The 14246-nt window shown below is 30.2% G+C and overlaps 1 protein-coding gene across 36 annotated transcripts in view; it reads left to right on the top strand.

Annotated features, from left to right (window-relative positions):
- The first annotated feature begins 12619 nt into the window (after positions 1-12619).
- Positions 12620-14246, top strand: part of LOC132734719 (uncharacterized) — a 50465-nt gene continuing 48838 nt past the window's right edge. For 17 of the 36 annotated variants that reach the window (XM_060721525.1, XM_060721535.1, XM_060721521.1 and 14 more), the window contains exons 1-2: positions 12627-12783; positions 13368-13411. The gene's annotated coding sequence lies outside the window, so the exon portion shown is untranslated. Of the gene's footprint in view, positions 12784-13152; positions 13289-13367; positions 13412-14246 lie in introns of those variants that run through there. The other 19 variants (XM_060721531.1, XM_060721540.1, XM_060721528.1 and 16 more) reach the window with 7 other exon arrangements.

The raw sequence follows: 14246 nt of genomic DNA, 5'->3' as shown, positions 1-14246 counted from the left end.
AGAAATTTAAACAATTGAAATAGCGAAAACAGCACATATAGTTTCTAATCATGTTAAAAGTTATTTATCGGATAACGTAAAACTTGTTATAATAAAGTATTTTAAACGGCCTAAATAATATTGACTGTTACATTTACAGGCTGTTACAAATATTTGAATCAATAAATTATTTGCAATATATGGTGAAAAGAAGTATCTTTAAAAAAGATACTCGGCCGAAGTCAAACTTGTTAACTTGCATAGGATAAGCTTCCACTAACCATGCTAACCGCAAAGAGAACATTTTATTCGTCCTAGTTTTATTTCAGTTTATTTTTAGCAGTATCGAACTTACACTCATTCAATATACTCTGTTTATCACATACCTGTGTCGCTTTGCGTCTCCGTAATCGTGTTTATTAAACGCATATGACGTCACTCAAAGAATTTACACGACCGTGCAATATCACTTTTTACGGAGACGCAAAAGCAGCATTGGTATGTGAGATAAACAGAGTATATGGAATGAGTTTTTTTAAGTTAACCCTTTCCCACATGAGCATATTGTGAAAAATGGCCGTTTTCAGTGAAAAGCCTCCGGTTACAATTTCAAACTGCTATGAAACTATGAAAACTGCTTCAATACTAATCAAACTTGGCACAAATGATGACTGGACCATTGCCTTTGTAAGGACATGCTCTGTCTTAAACACCCCCCTTCTCGCAACCCCCTGAGAGATCTTTTCGATGGGGGACGGCGCCGAAAAAGTGCTCACCTTTTTAGCAACATTTCTCAAACGAACACATGTGTTTGGGGTCCAAATAGGACATTTTTTTCACTATTTCAGGCCTAAAAAGTGGGGGGGGGGGGGGTCGAAAGTGCGTTTTTTCGCGTATATATGAGGTAAAGGGTTAATGAAAAATATTAAACTCAAACCTTTTTTAGGATGTACATTATTAACATTTAAAGGGAGCATACTTTATCACAGGTTTAAATCTTTTTTTATTTTAATCATCTTTTTATTATTATTTTTGTTCGCCAGTGTTATCCATTCATTCCCATTATGAACTAAGACTTCAAAGAAAGTGTATATATATACACATGTGTACGCAGTATCATAATGTCTATTTCCTGTAAATAAAGAAAAAATAATAAAGATTGAAGATATATTTGTGAAATAGATTCTACAATAAACTAACCTCCAGCTGTGTAAAACTCTCAGTTTAATCGACAATTTCTTAATTTCTGTTACATTTCAACGCTGTGAGTACGCAGTATCCAGAATCAAAATCGCATTCAACGCGAAATACTGACAAGAAAGGGAAGATTTGTGTCAAGGCATTTGGAATATTAAAGCTAGAAGTAAGGACATCTTCTTTGCAAAAGAAATTAAATTCAAATCTATACTGATTGCTTTAAATGACTCGTTTTTGTTCAAAATATCGGATGAAAATGTGTTCGCGGTATCAGAATTTGGAGGATGCGCGCGCATGGCATAACGCAAGCTCTTCTAAAGTTTCAATCGAACAGGCTATTAGTGTTAAAATGACCAATGAAAGTTCTGCCTATATTCATTTCTTAACTGTTAATTTAAGCGGAAGTCAAGGTGAAATCGGACGGCCTTCGGTCGAATAAAAAACTAAAATAATTATTAAAAATTTCTAAAATGCCATATTAGATACACATTGGTGACAAATAATAGTAAGATTTTCGCAGAACCTTGCAGTTCACTTTTCAACTGGACACATAGATACCTGATTAGATATTTTCGTGAGATCATATTTGGAATTAAGTATTTGGAATATAAATGTAAAGCTGATATCACCTATGACCACCTTGGTAGTCCAACCATCCATCCATATTTCTGTTACTTACTGCGAATTTATATAAGACCTCAGGCTGGCTTTGTTAAAAGTAAGCGGCCGCCATTTTTAAAAGTCGTGTATTTCACGGGAGAAAAATAATTGTGTTTGATTCAGAGGGATATCATTTTGATTTGTAAGTCATGCCCCTTTTTAATGAAAGAACATTTAGTTGAGGATTGTATCAGACAATAAATAAGTGTTGACAGATGTGTAAACATTCAAAAAGCGGCTAGGAAATTGGAAAACTTGGAATTGTTGTAAGGCTGCCTTACGAACGCTGGGTTGTTTACTTATTCTTCGGGCTGATGGCTGTCATTGCTTTCGAAGTTTTCATAAAACATACGGCAGTTATTGCTCGTAGGATACTTAAATGTACCCAAATGTCATCAAGAACAGTTTTGCGTGTGGAAGAAATGTATTTCTCAAACTGTAAAAATGAAACACAAAAAAATAAGAGACGATATTTGGTGATTGGTAATTTGAATGAATAGAAGTAAGTTTTCTTCCTTTTATTACTTTTGACATTTAAGATATTTATCAATTTCAGCATTGCTTTTCTTTAAACATACTGGCATTATCAGAATTGTCAGCAAAAATAAAATTAAGGTACCACATGAGGGAAATCTTAGAAAAGTAGTTTCCTCATTGAAAAGTGTGAAATTATATTTTGATAATATACCCTGTGAAATTATCAAATATAATTTTCACTGATAAATCAGTAATCCACTGAAATGCATAAAAAAGAAATTGATATTTTGGTAAGAAATATAATGTCGATAATACTGTTCACTATATATCTTAATTATGCTGTTTATGTGATTGTATGGTAATATTTGGAAAGCTAGAAAAAAGATTATTCAATCCTGACAATATACCGTTTATTATAATAATAAGGTCAAGACAACACAAACAGCTTTATGACTATTGTGCTTTTAAAGAATACTTTAAAGGTAAATGATCAACATAGTAATTAATACTTAAGAAAATATTAAATCTGACAGTACTTTTCAGGTTTCATGTTTGACGTTACACAATTTATTGAACAAGCGGTTTATATATGTTAAATTATCTTTATATTTAAAAATGCTTATCATTCACAGAGATAACAAATCTTAAATGGACATTTTTCATCAATAAATCTTTGCAGTATAAGTACCGGACTGTTGTATGGTACAATCATATTCTCGTTCACTATTGTCAATTCTATATAATCAAAACTGATGAATTTGACTGGTATTCTTTCATGATTTATTTAAAAATCAGTACTACTCGAAATAAATTATTTTTAAGTTGGCAGAAGATTAAGACATAATAGACTGTCCTACATGTATGTCGTGTTATGCGAGTATGTCCGAAAAGTGATATAAACTGCCCCTATAATGTCCAGTAGTATTTGTGGCTTAGCGCATTATTTTGCGAGTTTGTCAGTAAAAACATGTGTAGCACACTTTACCTGATCATCACCTTGTACTGCCATGTCTTATATTATAGTTATCGGTTTCAAGGCATGATAGTGATAACTAATATCCATAACATTTAGTACAAAAATGAGACTGTAAGGTTAAAAAATTATCGGTCGACGAACTTACATATAAATGATATATTTAGATTACAAATGACATAACATTTTATATCATAATTTTCTAACTGTGGTCAGTGACATATATGACACGTCTCTTTAATATCATATGACATTTATATGTGCCTTTAACAACGAGATTTATTGTTATTGTGTCTTGTTTTATTTCACGTGAGAATACACACAGACTGGGTTTAAACAATGCAAGATAGATAACTCAGATTATTCGTATAACTTAACTTAATTAACGACATGCTCTTATTATGATAAATTCGTTGCAAGTGTTTGCATGAAAACAAAATAAAGCAAGATTGTAACGTCAAAAATGGTTAATGAAATGGTACGTAGAAGTACGAAGGTACGGTTGAATTTGTTTAGATGCACCTCACAAGATCTCATGATGTTGCTGCCGTGATAGGAATTATATCATGTTTGATCTTACAGTTTAAATAAGTACATATCATGTAAGCATCTTAGTTTTTGGTAACGTTTGTTCGTTCGTATATGTTCCTTATTATAGAGCACGAGGACTCTTTTGTAAAAAAACAACAAAAAAACCCCTAAAAACAGAGACAGCATAGACAGATAGTAAATAAAGTCCATAATATGATAAAGAAATAAAGAGAAACAAGCAGAAAGAAAGAGAAATTATTAAGCTATGGTCAAAGTATTTATTATAAATGTTCTAAAATATAATTTCATATGTAATAATAGCCAATCGTACATTAAACTTTTGCATTAACTTTTTAAAGAAAACACAATATTAATGGATGTAAATATATTTCACCCTTGGTAACACTCTTATTAATTGTACAGTAGTTACAATAGTTTTTCTATAACATCAAGTTGTTTTATAAACAAGTGGTCCCAGGCGAAGGTAGCCGTCTATTAATATAAGTTTCAACATAATTCAGGTCATATGACGCCGAAACATGACAGCCATGGGTGTTACAAACTTAAAGCAACACCATGGGTCAATACCACCTAACCTGCTAGAGCTTAGAAATTCTTAGACTACAGTCGAACCCATTTAGTCGCCTCTTCACGCAGGGATAACCGGTCACTGGCAACCCTTCAGCCACAGCGGGAAACATACACTTATAAGAGCAATAATTGATACAGGCATTACTTTAACATGGTCTCTTAATATACACAACATCTAAAAGTGAAAAAGAAGAAAAAAGAGAAGAAAAAAACACATCGGCAGCGTCCTGTAAACGTTCATTTTATCTATATTTGTGCGACTATTGAAATCCCGTGGGCCAAGACAGTCATGAATTTGTAACTCTAAATATTAAAACGTATTTATTGCTTAAAACAACATAAATCTAGATAATTTCTTGTTTTGAAGGTCGTTGTTGTTGCATGTATGATTTTAACAAACACTAAGTAAATTCATTTAAAACATATGAATATAAATCATAATTTATTATAATATAAAACCGCACTGGGGCGTACATTTTTATGTTTTTTTCTTCATTATGTTTATTAATCAAGATATGTTAAATGTCATATATAAAAAAACAAAGGTTTCACCGACAATTATCTAATACATCATTGATGACTTTATTGCTGTCTGTGGTAATAATTGTTTTTGTTTTCAATTTTCTTAATGATTAAATAATTTGGAGATATTTTGTCTCTTTCTTTTCTATGGTATTTTTCAATAGCAAACGTTCGGTCAATTTTGTACAAAAAATAGATCAGAAAAGGTCTACTTCGTACTTATCAACAATTTGCAATTTACTATAGAATAGGAGGTACAGTGATTACACTGTAATATTACATTAATTGAATTAGCTACAAATCAAGTTGTATCAGTAATGTACGATTACCGGTTTTGTATAAAGCATGTGTTAGTTTTAAGTACATGTACATCTATATTAAGTCTGATAAGATAGGACTGGTCGGGTTTTTATCCTTCCATATCGTGATGGACAACAATCCAATTTCAATTTGACATAATTCCATGACAATGTACAATCCTTTTTATCTTGTTCTTTTCAGACGCCACTGACGTGTCAGCTGAGCTTGGTCTGGTCTACACTAGTCGTTTGAGTAGAATCTTTTACCGCCAACAGTCTAATATTTGAAAGTAAAATGTCTTTTAAAACGCAATGCATAAAATTACCAATCAATAGGACCGTGATATCAGCATTTCGTTGAAGGCATCTTTTGATATTTACTTTATTTATTTTTTCTTAAGTAATTTTGTGGTAGAACGAAAGACAAACAAGGTTTCTCATCCATTAATAGTGTAAAAAAGTGAGACATTCGAATGAAAGATTGCTTTAATTAACCACAGATAGTCCACATTGACATTTACACACAAGATAGATTTTCTACGATTACCCTTTTCTTGGGTGATATGTTTTACAAATTTGAACGCTTCTTTGAACGCAATTTTTATATAATGAGAAAATAATTACTTCAGACAAAACAAATTATGTTATCTTGATAAAGTAGACTGTAATCATTCTATTCTGACATTGCTATACTTTTAAGATAAAAATTATGAATAAATGAACTTATGTTACACCAATTTTATTCATTTTTTTGCATTTTTTACTGAATTGAAGTCATGTGCTTTTCTTTTAAATTTACAGTCGGTACTCTAAAAACTTCTTCATGAAAGTGTAAACAGTTATAAATCGCTTGTAAATGAACACATTTTAATGCCTTATGAATTTAAAAATATATTTACAATATGGTATTTTTTTTAAAACTGAACAATGCAACTGAACTGAAATTGACAAGTATTTACTTTTCTAACATAAAGTCCATATGAAACAGCGATGTGTGGCCCTTGTTTTTACAACTAAGTCGCTACGGAAACAAATATCACCAATTCACGCCCATGTAAATGGCATAGAAACTGTTGATAAAACAAAAACAAAATATATATATATCATTCAGGAAAGATGAAGTAATAAACATTACTTAGAGTTTTATTGTGTAACTTTTACAACTTCGATAATAGATTTTAACATTTTAAATCACAATGACTTCATAAAGATGACTAAATTAAGATTTATGTTGACTACGCCCTTTGACAGTAAAATTGTAATAAAAATGGAGTACAGATAAATCAGCAATGAATGTTATACTTTATGTTCCCTTGTCATGGCTCTAAATACATGGACAAAATTAGATACAACTTTCACGATGGCTTTTTAAATCGTAAACTCAACAATTATCGAAAATTCATATAACGTTTGACACGATAAAATATTCTTTTTTTCTTCTTTCAGATTTGAGGACAAAACGGTAAAAAGGTAATCATGCATAGCTTTGCTTGCGTAATTTCTTCCACGTTGTCCTACATTTCTATCCATATTGCCGTAAAATAGAAACAAGGATAAGAAGGGTAAATAATACAAACGGATACATCAATAAATAAAACAAGATATTGGAGAAACGAAAACAGACAGATTCATTCCTGCCATCTGCAAATGTATGAAGTAAACCTGAAAGTTTAAATTTAGTTAAATATTTGAATAATTTAACTAGAAAGTTAAAGAACTATCCTGTACTGTCCTTAACATGTTATTTTATAATGACAAAAATATTCTTTACATTTTATTTAAGAACTATCCTAAAAAGTTTATCTTAGAATGGCAAGAAATTTCCGTTACATTTTTTTAGAATGGTCAATGAGATTACCAAATTTCAGTTTTAATATAAAAATTAACAAAGAAAAATTGTCTTATATTCAGTTCTTCTCTGTAAATTTTACAGTAAGTCAAACTGATTTTATGGCTTGAAAAACTAAATCAGAAATGTAAAATTTTATACTAACAAAACATAATTAATAATGACTTTTTGGAGTTCTCGTACCTACTTACTCATTTAAGTTTAAATATGGCTATAAAGTATACAAAGATAGTGTTTTTTGTTGGTTTATGTTAAAAAACATCCTAATTGATAGTTGCCGCTGCTTTTGTCAACTATAACAAAGAAAGGTCGTTAGGAAGCTCAATGAAATTCGTTATTAAAGTGCATGTTTACTTGTGGTCATTAGATGAAGCATTGATCAAATCTAATGTATCGATATCGTTTGAACAACATAACATCAACTGTTTATTAATAAATCATTTCCTATATAAACCATTAATTTCAATTTTTATGTTTGAAAGTGTTCATTTAATCAAATACGCTTGACAAAGGCTTTGGTATAAGCACTTATTTCACTATTTGTGTAGTAATGCACCACCGCACAAGAAGACTATATTTGCAAACATATACAAACATTCATTATACACAGAAGATTTGAAGTACAATAATTTATTGTTGTAAGTTGTTGTATATTGATAATCCAGCATCTAGCACTTTAGACTTTTCTTTGAGTGACATTTTGCCATTAAGAAAGAATTAAAAGTTTGTCTTTTGTAATTGTAGATATATTTTCTCTAAGGAATTCCATTTACTAGAGATTTAAAAAATGGTAAATGATTTACACCCTCACTTGAAACGTGTTTAAACAAGCTATATTCTGAATAATCACTCATCTTTGTTTTTTTTTTTTTTCAATGAGAAACTAATGTCATTAAAATTCCAACTGCATTAAAAATAGCATTATTTGCATATAGAAATTGCACTTACATTATTCAAAAAATAAATGAATACAGTCAAATGGTATATAAATGAGATAATCATTTAACATCATACAATAAATAAAACAACAACTAGAGCCCTCATAGGGGTCACGAATTTCCCATCATCCCTTGTGCATTAGGTATTCTATCAAACCATTTATCATTATTTTTGAAGGTGAACACTTGAGAGAAAGTTCTTTAATGGGTATAGAATGTATAGTGCGGCCACGACATTGACAATTGACATTGACCTTGAGCCAGCACAGCAGAGACAAGCCTTCTGTAAATATGTTATTGACGCTAAGTTTGAAAAAAATCATTCAAAGGGTATACAATTTATACTGATGACACAAAATGGCAACATTCAAGCGAAGCTTTGACCACCAGGCAACACAGTGGCAGCACGTGTCCTTATTTGTGAACATTTGGGCCATGATTGAAGAAAATTCAGGGATAAAATATTTATAGAGCAAACACGAACTTGTCTGAAATTTAACGGTCAAGGATGACCTTGACCTTGCACCTTATGATTAAAACACTGTTCCTTGAACCATCTCAGAAATAAATAAATTGATTCAAATATTTTGACAACTGCAGTGTACTGTCAATTGTTCAAATATATAGCTATATCAAAAGATCATATAAAGGTATGCAAGAAGAAAATTGGCCCCTTTAACAGAAGAAATAACATTTTTATGGAATATTTATTAACCTTCTAACTATAAATTACCATTATTTATTTTCCAGAAATTCTACTGTTTCAAAAGAACAATCTAAAATAGAAAGTATAATTAAAAAGATACTAAAATAGTCTCAATAGACCGTTAATACAATGGTGCAATTACAATTTTAAGTGCATTTCATATTCATTTATACTTGGTATTAATTAGATTTAGCCCACAAACATTAAAAGGAAGTTATAAGGTGATGATGGAATCATCTTCGAACCGATAATTAGTTATAATATGCCATCATCTCCTTATTTAATGATATATATTTTGCTTAAATTTGATATTTGAGTGTCCTGATTATCTCTATACAAAGTCTTAAATGTAAATCAAACATTTTCTGAGCACACACAGAAAAGATATGTCAAGTTTTAAACTCTAAATACCAGAAAAGAAATGTCAGGTACATGCACACAATGTGAATCCATAGTGACATTAAAAAACTGGAATTGTTTTCTTTTTAAATAAAAGAACAAGTAAACTTGAACAGTTATGGGAAATGCAGCTTCCCAATGTGCATTTTCTTTTTCAAATCAAATTTTATTTTGCCTATAGATGAGTATAGTATATAAGTATGATAGCATGAACTCACGAACTAAAAAATCATTTTCATTGTTGGTTCATGCTACTGGAGTATCAATGACACACGTGTTAAGATGTCGATTTACAATCTATAAGAAACGATTGGATAATGAAATTAAGACAATACAAAGATAAGATACAAAACTGTTTGTCTCTGATAGCATATGAATAAGTTGAACTCTGTCATATATACTGCCAAACATAAGCGGATAGTTCCATAGCTAAAATACAAAACAGTACAGTTGTCACAATAACGCCTTAGCTTAAACATTTCATAGAAAATTTCAAGAATTCAAAACAGATAGCAGACAAACACGTTCATGGTGAATTTAAACTTGGAGAGTTGTAAGTCTCCTAAAAACGTTGCACATATTTAAAAGAAATTTGCAATTTATTTATTCTAAAAAATGTATCGATTGAAATCAGTTTACACATGTAACAAGTATTTGATGTCAGTTGGGTGTTCAATCAAACTATAAAAACGTTCAATTAAACTTACATTATTCGGAAAGACACGTGTAATTTAGAAAACAAAATGGAGAAAAATACAATTGTGAATGGTATAATGAAAGGCAAAGATCAATTAAGAAAACCGCGTTAAACTTGACGAAATAATCATTTCTCCAAACTAAAGATATCACAAGGTGATAAATAACAGATCTTTAAAGCCATTAAACCTCCTGCTAATAAATTTAAACAACTCTTTAGATGGAAATTGAACAGGCAAGATAAAATATTCAATAAAAATAAGCTAAGATAGATAAGTATTTGAAAATAAAAGCGATGTAACAAGTTTGGAGCAGCAACACATATACAATAACGTTTAATTACATTCCTGAACGTTTACACTAGTTTTGATAACAAAACACTGTTAGGTTCTTATTAATGAACGTGTATGCTGAAAACATGGCTCAACAAAAGTAATCACGTTATATTATGAAATTACTTAATAAGTGTCATGGCAAATATTTCATAAATTTGCTACTTAATAGTCAATGACAAAATTGTATAAAGTGGCAATTCAGATTACACGAATTATAAAACAATAATTTACGGACTAAATTAAAGTATGGGACTTGATCCACCATGTTTGTTATTGTACACAGTATGTATAATACAGCAATGTAGATATTAGAAATTATACGTTTATCTTACATTACAAATAGATTGCCCTAAATAAGTTATATTTCCCTTTGTACAAGATTCTGCACTACATTTAAGTGGTTACAATTATGTGACATGTTAACCACAATCAGTTATATTTGCTTGCTTGTGCACAACACACATACTGCTTTCTATACTAAATGTAAAATAAAAGCTGCAAGAGGTTTCTAAGAATAGGGAGAGCATTGGTACTCGGCGTCGCACTTTAGTACACGCTGGTATCTTATAGGTGAAGCGATAGCTCAGTTTGTTAAACCACTGGCTGCCACTCCCGATGTACCGGGTTCGATCCTGGGTAACAGCCTTGGGATTTTTTCAGGGATACTTACAGTGTTTCCCACCTAACTGGAGGTGTACTGTTAAGAAATTCAGGTTATCTAGGTTATCCTCGCATATATCAGTGCTATACACTGGGCATGTAAAAGAACCAAGGGGTCTTGTCAATAAGAACTAAGGACTGTTTCCTGGATTCCCTTGTATCTCATATCTGTCTCTGATTAGTCTAGAGTCATGTCTACCAAATCGACCTAAGAAGCTTAGCTTAGCATCCTTGATGATGTTTCGGCCTGAATACTATATTACATTACATCTCCAAATCTACTGGAAGGAATGGACTGAAACTTTTATACTGTTTGAGAGCATAACTTATGGATTGGACATAATTATGGCCCTTTTTGAACTTACAAAATTTTACATTATCCAGGCTCTTATTATACGAGTACTATCAAGCACTGAGAATAGTCGAGCACGCTATCCTTCTGACAGCTCTTTTTCCTACTTTGGTAATGTTAAGCCTTATGAAATAAGATTGCTCCAAAACATTCTTTCGCGATTGGTATCTTGCCTAAATTGATAACAAGTAAAATGCCCTAATGATGCGATTGTAAGTTCATTAAAAATTATTACTGTTTTAAAAGAACGCTAAAAATTTCATATATTTGATACTGGAGATGTGCCACTTCTTTAAAATGTTTAGCCCACGAATCTCTGAACCTCGTGATATTTTGTTAAATGATATCATAGAATGTGATTTATGTATTATGTTTGCAGAATATATTTGGGAGGAGAAGAATACCTCGGTATTCGGATGATTTCCTCCAAGATGTGGACTGAAAAATACAAGATGACATTCTATAAATATCTCAATTTTAGTCATATCAAAAAGCTAATACCAAGTCGAATCTTATTCAAAATGCTTTTGAAAGTTCACTTCAATTTCATTTTAGTATCTGCTTTAATAAAGTTGCCATCAAATACACGAATTACAATATATGCATAAAAGAAAACCATTCTTCCCGCATTTTTTATATGACTTTACGTCTTGCTTTCTAATTACTTCGTTGTTTAATGCATTTGAATCCTTGACATTTCGTTAAGAAATATGAAAATATTTTTAGATTTAAAATTATCATTCACTACGAATTGCTTTTAATCAGACATATGTTAAATTAAAATGTACGTTGTTTGTTGTGAATTAATCTGTTAAATTTGTTTGATGCTGTGTGTTAACTGACTAATTAGCCTTTCAACTTTATAAAAGTGACAAAAATTAAACTGAATTGAAATTAAGTGGTTAAAAATACAATTGAATGCATATTTTCAAGCATTTTTTTTCTTTATGTTTCATAGCAAATATTGTATAATTATATAATTTTTCATTTTAATCAGAAAGCAACATTTCAAGGTTATCATTTCATGTTTTTGTGACATTTAAAGACACTGCACGTCTTAAACAGATTGTTTATAATGTTAATATATTAAATATCTTTTGATATTCTATCTCAGCATTGGTGAAAAAAAATGCAAATAAATTTGTTTATAAACTGCTGAAAGATATATTGAAATGATTCCCGATTAATTTCATGACAAATGTATAAAAATGTGGTTTTAGTGGTTGAAAATATTCCCACACAAGTTTAATCCCGAACATGACTGCATGACGTTGCTTTTGGTTAACAAGTAACGTCAAAACAATATCTAAAGCTTTTAATCGCCATAGCTTTTGAAGTGAAATTTGTGCGTAAACAAATAAAAAATCTGAAAAATATTGTACTATTTTAATGTTTTTACGCTAGTAACATGCAAAGATAACAACTTATTTTTTTGCCATTACGTGACTATATTACATCTTTTTGTCCAAACATCGTAATGGTTATTGCCTTTCTACAACTATAAATTACATGCGGACATCATTCATGATATACGTATTTACAGAAAGTTATAGCGGACAAAGTACATCAATCATATTTTGAAATATTTTGAAATTGACACATCCCACATCTTTAAACAGGTAAGACCATATTTTTTTCTGTCAATATTGCTTTCTATATCTATCATCTAGATATCAAAATAACATCAATTAAATATACAAATATTGGGATATTTATACGTTTGTTTCTTTCTTCTGAATAATATTGCATTGTTCTGTTCTGTACAACGAGAGTTAACTAAAACAAAAAACTATTCTTATATAAAATTCTGCAACTGATGATTCGTTAACTTCATACGGATCAAAGAAGAGTTTTAAAAATCTACAATTATAAATTTAGTTTTACGTTTTTATCTTAATGGATGAATACATTTTTAGTAATTATGCATGTCTGCAATATTCGATGCTCTTTTTAAACAATAGATACAAAACTATACATTATCTAACGAGCCTTACTAGTTTACATAAAATGCAAAATAGTTAGAATAAAATGTAATTGATTATGATGTTACAAACTATCGTTTATATGTGGTGTACGAGCGATTGTATTTTTCTTGATTGATAACATCAGCTTGAGGGTCTAATGGTGAGTTAACAGTTATTCAAGTGAAAACAAACAAAAGACGTTAATTTTAATGTATTTTCTCATACTGTTTTCTTTCCAGAAACCTTTCGGAACTTTATAGAAATCCACTGATGAAAACCTAGGGTACGTTACATTATTTTTCTCTAGTATTTTTTTTATTTCATCGAGTAATATTGTTACAATTAAACTTTGTTTTTATTGTGCTTCCTATTAAAAAGAAGCAGTAACTATGAAATATTGTACATTATTTAAAAAGCGTCTACAAACAACGTTTATTTAATGTACTGCATATTTAATGTTTATTTCATAAAGTACATTGGTCATTCAAGTTACCAATGACATTTTATGAAGCAGGATAGTTGAGAAAAACCTTAGCAAGTTAAGTTGGACTTCTTGCTAAAGTGAATGATGATACAGTAAGACAAAGAGTAGTATAATTATAGAGTTTGGCAACACACAAACTTTGTAATATAAATGTGACTATATAGTCCTGCTAGAATAATAACACAACCAACAGCTTGTTTGTATTGTAAATCCTTCTTGGAAATATATTCATCAATATGATTTTTCATGTCCCTTTGAAGTGTGGACCTCTTGGTATCATAATGCTTTTTAGTTTTATAAGTGAAATGCTCCATCACCAAACTGATATTTATGCTACATTTCTTTGTTCTTGATTCACTTGTTATGATTGTTTTTTTTAAAGTTTTAATTATGATGAGACATGACATTTTGACAGCTTAATTGAATCAATTTACTTCATTTTTTAAGTTTTGTCGCAAGTTACATCAAAGACTAATTCTTGTTTTCTGTTTTCTAAACAACTTTCTCTGTTTAGAAGTGCTCTGACAACAATTTGTCATTGTTATTTTTGAATTATAAATTATAAACATTTGTCAAATTTTCATAATTCCAAAAACAATACTACATTATATTGTCAATTACACTACATTACACT

Source organism: Ruditapes philippinarum, unplaced genomic scaffold (assembly GCF_026571515.1).
Source record: "Ruditapes philippinarum isolate M1 unplaced genomic scaffold, ASM2657151v2 ctg465_1_1_1_1, whole genome shotgun sequence".
NCBI lineage: Eukaryota > Metazoa > Mollusca > Bivalvia > Venerida > Veneridae > Ruditapes > Ruditapes philippinarum.
Note: the sequence above shows the minus strand (reverse complement) of the source record. Positions and strands in the feature narration are given on the sequence as shown.